We start from the raw sequence: 9,736 nt of genomic DNA on the forward strand, positions 1-9,736 counted from the left end.
GAAGCCCAAATGAAACTGGGCAAGGAGAGCAAATTGTAAATGGTTATGCTCTACACAGACATGCCATAGAGCACCGAGTCTGTGATTCCTGTAGGATCCCCCTAATATGCTCATTCGCCACGTAACTCTTTGTCTCGATTCCTCAGCCAGGTTCATGACCTTTAAAGATAACCATGTCTATATCCTCTGCTGTAGGCTGAATTACCACACAAGCTTCCTTGATGGAATAGAGGTCTTTGTGATGCGGTCTGGTGGCCTGATTCTATTCTCTGTGACATGCACATGTCAAGGCTTGGCCCTGGGAGCTATTAGGCACATGGACTCTGGATGTACTAAGAGTAGGATGGCTGGTCTCCTCATGCTGATGAGGTTCTATGTGCTTTCTGTGGGACACTGAATATCCCTTGTATGTCTATTTCTACATCTTCATCATTGTCCTAATTGTCTGGCAAGTGCGTCAGAATTACCAAGGATTGAAATGTGAACATAGAAGAAGCTGCTGTCGGGTAGGGAAACCCTGTGACCAATACTGAGCTGGTAGAGACGCTTTCAAGATCCATCTTCCACTTATGGCCTCACTACCCCATCTGACAGCTTGGATATGATACTTTGAAGGGTGTTTATATAATACCTTTCTCCTGTGAGGCCTTTCCTTACCAGAATGTTTATGAGTTGTAAACCAAAAACCATTGTATTGCTTTGAATAGAAGATTAGCATTATCTCAGATCTCCCAATACAGGAGAATTTCCCATTTTATTTTGTTACGGCATTTATACCTGGAAAGCTTTTTATATTAGAACACATCCTATATGTGTTCTATTCTTTCTACTGTTTTGCCTGCAAACTCTGGTAAAACATCACCCAGTAGACGGATAGGAAGTAGAGTTCAGATTAGTTTCAAAGAGAACCAGAAAAATGGAGAAGAAGGGAAAGTCAGGGAAAAAAAAAGTAGAGCCTAGCAGAAGGCAGGGGAGGAGAGCGTAAAAAATACACATAGATAAGGAAAGGAAAGGAAAAGTGCAAGATATTTGTCACAATATGAACACAAAAGAAAGTTCCAGCCTCACATTCTAATATTTTTCTCTTTAAGCGTCATCAAAAAGTCAGACAAAGGGCTAAAGATGCAGCGTCAAGAGGTAAAGTTCCAATGTCCCCTGACTCCCCGCCCCGGGAGAGCTCCCACAGTTCCTCTTCTCTATGACCTTGCCCAGTGCCAAGTGCTCTAACTTCTGAGGTTCCAGAGCCACTAAAACTGGTGACATTTACAAAGGACTGATCTTGATGGGAAATGAGAAATTAAGAATGTTAAAAAAAATTCTCTGCCTTACTCCCCTGATAAGAAAGAATTGAGGCATCCTTAACTGTCATTTACTGAGTTTATGACCCTATGGGATTCATTTCACCTATGGGTTTATCAATAAAATAAGCACACTATTAATTATCCCTACAGGGGACAGTGCATTGTAAATGGTGGTGCTCTACCCAGACAAGGCACAGAGCACCAAGTCTAGGAGCTCAGCTTCCTGTTACTGTAGAATCCCATATAACACTGTGTCCTGATTCCTCAGCCAGGAGACTTTCCCGAGAAGAAGCTGAGAAGCCATGGGAGCTGCTCTCTATCATGAAAAGGTGACTTCTTGACCTCTGTATCTAAACTCTGACAATTTCTTGGTCTGATCCAGGCCAGGGGTGAGGAAAGGGGTAACTGAGGGAAGGACAAACACAGGCAGGCAGGTTTGCCAGCTGAGAGGGCTGCCAGGGCAGAGATGGGTCACAGCTCAGCAGGGAAGAGCCACCCCACACCCAATCTGTATGTTAGGGTCTCAGCAGGTCTGAATTTCAGAACGGACTCACGAATGCTCTGTAAAGGACATTGCTAGGGTTGCACCCAGACACCAACCTGTCAAGAGAGGGAATTCAGCATAAAGAGGTCACCATGTCATATGGTCTTCCTGCTGCTCCCTTCCAAAGGCAGAGCCCTGGGTTTGGCTGGACCCTGCTGCAATTACCTCCTGTCTGTCCTCAGTGGGGGAGCAGTTGTTGGGATGCCATCTTCCCATCATCTTACCCTCTACTTCATTTCTGGAGAGCACAAAAGATTTCCAAGAGTTTCTGGATACAACAGCACCCCATGCTTTGAGTGAGGACCTCATTTCCTACAGTGTAGGGTTAGAACTTTGGGACTGGAGAAAAGGGCCCAGAAACCTCCAGACACAGTCTTCCAACGAGGCAGACAAAGTTCGTTCATTAATGGTTGTCTTATTTTTCTCTTCCAAGCCAAAGCTGGGTCCCCAAGCAGGGAAATGTGCGGCAGCTCCTGTGTTTAGATCCCAGCTGCCAAATCTGTGAGGCTGCGACTGAAGATATTCAGCAGTTAGTGCAGAGTGAGAAAAGTCAGCTCTCCCCTGCTTTTTTGGGACTGAACCAGGGTTCTGCTCACTCTGCGCACCTGGAGATGTTACCCATGTCTTTTGAACAGAATATGGAGCTCTGTTCCAGGCACAGCAGACCTCATCCACGGGTGCCTGGAAACCAAACACTAACACAACTAACGGGACACTTAACACAGTTGACCAACACATTCGGGGTTCAAGAATGCTGGACTGATCGTCTCCAGCTAGACCAAAATTTTCATCTCGCCAACATGCCCATGGTCTCAGAGACTGTGACTTCTTCAAGGCTCAAGGAACCTATGGTTTTAATGATTGAGGAAACAATAGTGCAAAGCAAAGCAAAGCTTGACCAGGAAAGCCAAGACCTTCATCACGTGAAGTCCTCTGTGTCTTTATTACCCCTGGACCCAAACTTGACACATACTATGTCCTTACATATGGACTCAATGCTGTCTTCCCATCTGCCATTACTTAGTCCTAAAGTACGTGGGCTTCTTGATGGATACATTTCCAGAAGTGGGGTCTTCTGAGACGTGTGGAGGAGTCCCTGAGGCAGCTCATGCCAGACCCAACATTATTTCGTCGATCTCGAGAAAATCCATCTTCCTGCACTCTGAGCAGCAGTTCTAAGGTCATTGAGGACAGAACTGGGATCGTTTCCCACAAGACCAGCAGCTTGTATTCGGCAGGCCAGCCTGTCCAGACCTTCTGGGTTTCCAAATGGCCTGTTATAAACCTGCAACAAGGAAGGCCCTGGCACCAAATTCATACTTGCTTGCCCTCTCATGAAGGTGAACATCTAAGGAATTTCTATCCACTCCCCAGGGCAAAAGCTAATGACTCAGGGGACAATCTTCAGAGTGAATATTATAGCCACTTATTCTGTGGCCTTCCATCTCTTCACAGTGAGTCCTTGGATGTTACTTACTTGAGTTCTCAAGGTACCTGCAAGAAAAAGGATATGTCCAAGCCCTCCACAGATGCTCAGCCCTCAGGGGTACTCTCGGGCCTTTTCTTACCCAAAACACCATGTAAGTCAGCCTTTCCCTCTTCCCCGACCTCTCTGAATGGCAAGACTCCCTGTGAGCGTGAAGGAGCACAGATTACTGTCCCGTTCCTGTCGCTGGCTGAGTGTGAAGCACTGGAACGCCACCTCCTAAAGAAACAACTCAGCAAGCTTCAGTGGGGCCTGCCAGCTCTCCTCCTCCAAAACCAGCGCCGAATGCTGTGTGAAGCACCCAGTGAGGCTAAGACAGTAAAAACTTCCTTGGCAAGGAAGCCCTTTTTACATCCCACCAGGGACATCTTCCCAGAGCACGCAGGAAGGCTGCTGGAATTCCACCTGCAGAAGCAGCTGATTCACCTCCGCTGGGGGCTGCCCCAGAGGATCCAGCACTCCATGAATATGCTGCTCTCCTCAACAGACCCGCAGTCCCTGCCCTGTGGCAGCAGTAGCTTACCCAATGTGAGCATCTCACAGCCCGGGAAACCAGAGGCCGATGGGCCTGGTGACATGTTCTCACTCACAGCGGGCAAAAGGGACAATCCCCATGCCACACTTGTTTGCCAAGACAAGGGAAATGTTGAAAAGCCATGTTGATTCCAAATGTGAACAGATCCGGGAGGGCAAGGTCCCGGCCCAAGTCTGGAAATCTTGGGAATGCAAAATTCCTGGAAGCTTAGCAACAGTGGCTCCCTTCCCTTGGATTCCACAAGGCCAATGCAGGAAGTTACAGGCAGAAAGTAAAAGTGACCCTGACTTACTTCACAAAGATGTTCCCTGGAAACCAAAGACCCTCAGCCAGGAGACACAAACCTTATCTGGTACTCTCTTTGAACACTGTAAGAAGCCCCAATCCCTGCCTAAGGAAACCATTAAGAAACTGGAGACAACTTTACATCATAAGTATCTGGCCTTCCTGTCAGGCCTGCCTGCCCTTTACTGTGTAGCTCTCTCTAGGCCTGCATCCCCAGCAGTCACTAGCCAACCTAGACTCAGAGAGAAGATGCCCAAAGCTGTCAAAAGCCCATCAAATGCTCTGACTCAGATAACCCCACTTGAGCCCTGCGCTCAGGATGACAGTGGGGTGTCTGCGGACACTGCAGAAGAGTTCCAGCCTGGAGCAGAGGCGGACAGAAGGACAGAGAAGGTGCCTGCAGAGAGTCAGCCTCCCCCATGCAGACCCTACCCAATAAACACACATATCTTGGCCAAACTGAATTTCCACCTGAAAAAAAAGATCCTAGCAATGCAGTTTGGGATTTCTGAGAAGGAAAAGAGAGAATACAAGGAGCTGGGTACAGCCGACCTAGAGAGCGAATCCATCCAGGAATTTCTCAGAAGTCTACACATGTCAGAGAGCACACTGCTTCAGGAACAGCCTGTCGCATGCCCATCTCTGCCAGCCCCAAATGCAAAAGGGGTCCACCCTAAAAAACAGCCAGCTTCTGCAGTACAGGATGTGTGTCAGGCGCAAAGGCCTCCTCCTTCCAAAGCAGTGCCCCATAGTTCTGCCCAGCAGAGCTCCAAGGCCTCGCAATCCCAAAGGGATAAGACCCAAGTCTGTGTTGACATGGAAGCTGGAGGGAAAAGGTTCAACCTAGAGAAATCCAAAGTCGTGGGGGACCTTGGAGAAGGGGACACAGGTCTTGGGTTTTCCCTGGTCAGTCAAAAGACACGCCAGGATGGAGAGCAGGAGAAGAGGCTCCTGCACAGACCACTCCAGGGCTCCTCACAACAGGGTCACACCTTTCATCTTGAGGATGCCTGTCCACACAGTCCCCGGGAGTCCCCTGAGCTCCAGTTCCCAGACCCACCTCCAGAAGTCTTCATGGAGACAGACTCTGAGCAGGACATGGAAGACAGTCAAAGCCAGGAATCCATTGTCCCAGAACCTGAAATTCTTTTTTCAATCTATTAACCCCAAGATGAAGAGCAAAGCACACACGGAGCCATCCACGGTCTCTACACCAGGAAAGGTGGCCAAAACCAGTAAAGAAAATGTTGATAGGGGTCTGCCTCATGCCAAGAGCCCCACCAAGAAAACTAAGCCAGAGGACTCCAGAGGGCCCAAGGCCCAGTTTTCGTCCTCTGAGAAGTCAGTGATGGCCTCCTTATTAACTGCTCCCCATATTGTAGACAGTAAGCTCCGGCCTCGCTCCCGGCAGCTTGGCTCTGTCTCAATATTAGGCAACTCCCGCCATTGCCCTCGGCACTGTCCTAGGTTGGCTTATGCCACTCACCACAGAAACCTACCCTAGCTCCCAGGGTTTACTTCAGAAATGCTCTTCTGGTATTGGAGACCGCCCTGCATGGTGACAGTTTCTAGGCTCCCCAACCTCTGTATCCCTTTAAGAGCACAGCATTGTCATTTTCTTTGATGAACAGGTAGGGACTGCACTACCCAAAATGTATTTTCTATCTCCGAATGAGTTGTCTGTCGTCTTTGTCTCTGCTGTACATTATTAAGAGAAGGTATGAAGGAAATAAAAATGCCCTCATCCTGGGAAGGAGACTTGAACTTACTTCAGACAAGTCAGTTTTCCTTACCCCAACCTAGAATGTGAATTAAACACTTGACCAGAAAGGAAGTCTCTCATGTATTATACAATAAAGATAAAGATCAGGCTTGAGTTCCTTCACCAAACTCTGCCTGGCTCATATTTTGGGGCCAAAGGTAAAGCGATAAGGGAAAAATTGTGATGTTCTCAATTTAATTATGAAAGTCAAGGGCTGGAATGAAAAAGAAGTAAAAGAAATTAGTGACGGCAGAGAACCATCAAAAAAGATTCTTCACGGTTTGGGACCTTTCCATCCCTTCACAGTGAGTCCTTGGATGTTACTTACTTGAGTTCTCAAGGTACCTGCAAGAAAAAGGATATGTCCAAGCCCTCCACAGATGCTCAGCCCTCAGGGGTACTCTCGGGCCTTTTCTTACCCAAAACACCATGTAAGTCAGCCTTTCCCTCTTCCCCGACCTCTCTGAATGGCAAGACTCCCTGTGAGCGTGAAGGAGCACAGATTACTGTCCCGTTCCTGTCGCTGGCTGAGTGTGAAGCACTGGAACGCCACCTCCTAAAGAAACAACTCAGCAAGCTTCAGTGGGGCCTGCCAGCTCTCCTCCTCCAAAACCAGCACCGAATGCTGTGTGAAGCACCCAGTGAGGCTAAGACAGTAAAAACTTCCTTGGCAAGGAAGCCCTTTTTACATCCCACCAGGGACATCTTCCCAGAGCACGCAGGAAGGCTGCTGGAATTCCATCTGCAGAAGCAGCTGATTCACCTCCGCTGGGGGCTGCCCCAGAGGATCCAGCACTCCATGAATATGCTGCTCTCCTCAACAGACCCGCAGTCCCTGCCCTGTGGCAGCAGTAGCTTACCCAATGTGAGCATCTCACAGCCCGGGAAACCAGAGGCCGATGGGCCTGGTGACATGTTCTCACTCACAGCGGGCAAAAGGGACAATCCCCATGCCACACTTGTTTGCCAAGACAAGGGAAATGTTGAAAAGCCATGTTGATTCCAAATGTGAACAGATCCGGGAGGGCAAGGTCCCGGCCCAAGTCTGGAAATCTTGGGAATGCAAAATTCCTGGAAGCTTAGCAACAGTGGCTCCCTTCCCTTGGACTCCGCAAGGCCAATGCAGGAAGTTACAGGCAGAAAGTAAAAGTGACCCTGACTTACTTCACAAAGTTGTTCCCTGGAAACCAAAGACCCTCAGCCAGGAGACACAAACCTTATCTGGTACTCTCTTTGAACACTGTAAGAAGCCCCAATCCCTGCCTAAGGAAACCATTAAGAAACTGGAGACAACTTTACATCATAAGTATCTGGCCTTCCTGTCAGGCCTGCCTGCCCTTTACTGTGTAGCTCTCTCTAGGCCTGCATCCCCAGCAGTCACTAGCCAACCTAGACTCAGAGAGAAGATGCCCAAAGCTGTCAAAAGCCCATCAAATGCTCTGACTCAAATAACCCCACTTGAGCCCTGCCCTCAGGATGACAGTGGGGTGTCTGCGGACACTGCAGAAGAGTTCCAGCCTGGAGCAGAGGCGGACAGAAGGACAGAGAAGGTGCCTGCAGAGAGTCAGCCTCCCCCATGCAGACCCTACCTAATAAACACACATATCTTGGCCAAACTGAATTTCCACCTGAAAAAAAAGATCCTAGCAATGCAGTTTGGGATTTCTGAAAAGGAAAAGAGAGAATACAAGGAGCTGGGTACAGCCGACCTAGAGAGCGAATCCATCCAGGAATTTCTCAGAAGTCTACACATGTCAGAGAGCACACTGCTTCAGGAACAGCCTGTCGCATGCCCATCTCTGCCAGCCCCAAATGCAAAAGGGGTCCACCCTAAAAAACAGCCAGCTTCTGCAGTACAGGATGTGTGTCAGGCGCAAAGGCCTCCTCCTTCCAAAGCAGTGCCCCATAGTTCTGCCCAGCAGAGCTCCAAGGCCTCGCAATCCCAAAGGGATAAGACCCAAGTCTGTGTTGACATGGAAGCTGGAGGGAAAAGGTTCAACCTAGAGAAATCCAAAGTCGTGGGGGACCTTGGAGAAGGGGACACAGGTCTTGGGTTTTCCCTGGTCAGTCAAAAGACACGCCAGGATGGAGAGCAGGAGAAGAGGCTCCTGCACAGACCACTCCAGGGCTCCTCACAACAGGGTCACACCTTTCATCTTGAGGATGCCTGTCCACACAGTCCCCGGGAGTCCCCTGAGCTCCAGTTCCCAGACCCACCTCCAGAAGTCTTCATGGAGACAGACTCTGAGCAGGACATGGAAGACAGTCAAAGCCAGGAATCCATTGTCCCAGAACCTGAAATTCTTTTTTCACTCTATTAACCCCAAGATGAAGAGCAAAGCACACACAGAGCCATCCACGGTCTCTACACCTGGAAAGGTGGCCAAAACCAATAAAGAAAATGTTGATAGGGGTCTGCCTCATGCCAAGAGCCCCACCAAGAAAACTAAGCCAGAGGACTCCAGAGGGCCCAAGGCCCAGTTTTCGTCCTCTGAGAAGTCAGTGATGGCCTCCTTATTAACTGCTCCCCATATTGTAGACAGTAAGCTCCGGCCTCGCTCCCGGCAGCTTGGCTCTGTCTCAATATTAGGCAACTCCCGCCATTGCCCTCGGCACTGTCCTAGGTTGGCTTATGCCACTCACCACAGAAACCTACCCTAGCTCCCAGGGTTTACTTCAGAAATGCTCTTCTGGTATTGGAGACCGCCCTGCATGGTGACAGTTTCTAGGCTCCCCAACCTCTGTATCCCTTTAAGAGCACAGCATTGTCATTTTCTTTGATGAACAGGTAGGGACTGCACTACCCAAAATGTATTTTCTATCTCCGAATGAGTTGTCTGTCGTCTTTGTCTCTGCTGTACATTATTAAGAGAAGGTATGAAGGAAATAAAAATGCCCTCATCCTGGGAAGGAGACTTGAACTTACTTCAGACAAGTCAGTTTTCCTTACCCCAACCTAGAATGTGAATTAAACACTTGACCAGAAAGGAAGTCTCTCGTGTATTATACAATAAAGATAAAGATCAGGCTTGAGTTCCTTCACCAAACTCTGCCTGGCTCACATTTTGGGGCCAAAGGTAAAGCGATAAGGGAAAAATTGTGATGTTCTCAATTTAATTATGAAAGTCAAGGGCTGGAATGAAAAAGAAGTAAAAGAAATTAGTGACGGCAGAGAACCATCAAAAACGATTCTTCACGGTTTGGGACCTTTCCCTACATCCCGTCACCACCAGGATTCCTGAGTCCTATTTATGCATGAACATTCTGAATGGTTAGCACCAATCAATCTAGAAGAAACTAGGTGCCCAGTGTAGTAGTGTGGGCCTTTAATTCCAGCACTTGCAAGGCAGACACAGGCTGATGGGTGAGTTTGAGGCCCACCTGGCCTACCTAATGAGTTCAAGGCCAGCCAGGGCTGCACAGTAAGGTCCTGTCTCAACAACAAAGGTTCACAGAGACTATCTTCCTCCTTCCCCAAAACACTGCCTTTGCCCATGATCCTACCTTCTCATCTATACCATCATGAGGCCAAATGTACTCAGCTCTGATGGTGACTATTTCCCAACTGTCACATGCACCGGCTGAGTCCGAAAAGTACGACAACTTGTCCCAGGAATGGATTCCTCCTGGCTGGCATCTAACGGCTCCCTGGATTTTTTTAACTTCAGAGATTCCTTGGGACGATGGCTGCCAGTGCATCATAATGTCATTAGTGACATAGTCCAGCCATCGCTTCGATTTAGGATCATTAAAGCCATAGAGTACGGAGCCCTGACACAGGACGAAGTACTCGGATGAGGGTGAGGTCTCTGGAAGCATGGCT

General features: G+C 48.6%; 2 pseudogenes; both read left to right on the plus strand.

Moving 5' to 3' along the window:
- Positions 317 to 5,695, plus strand: Gm10601 (predicted pseudogene 10601; annotated as a pseudogene).
- Gm42275 (predicted gene, 42275) lies at positions 7,920 to 8,614 on the plus strand (annotated as a pseudogene).

The sequence above is a fragment of the Mus musculus genome, chromosome 4, assembly GCF_000001635.26.
Source record: "Mus musculus strain C57BL/6J chromosome 4, GRCm38.p6 C57BL/6J".
Taxonomy (NCBI): domain Eukaryota; kingdom Metazoa; phylum Chordata; class Mammalia; order Rodentia; family Muridae; genus Mus; species Mus musculus.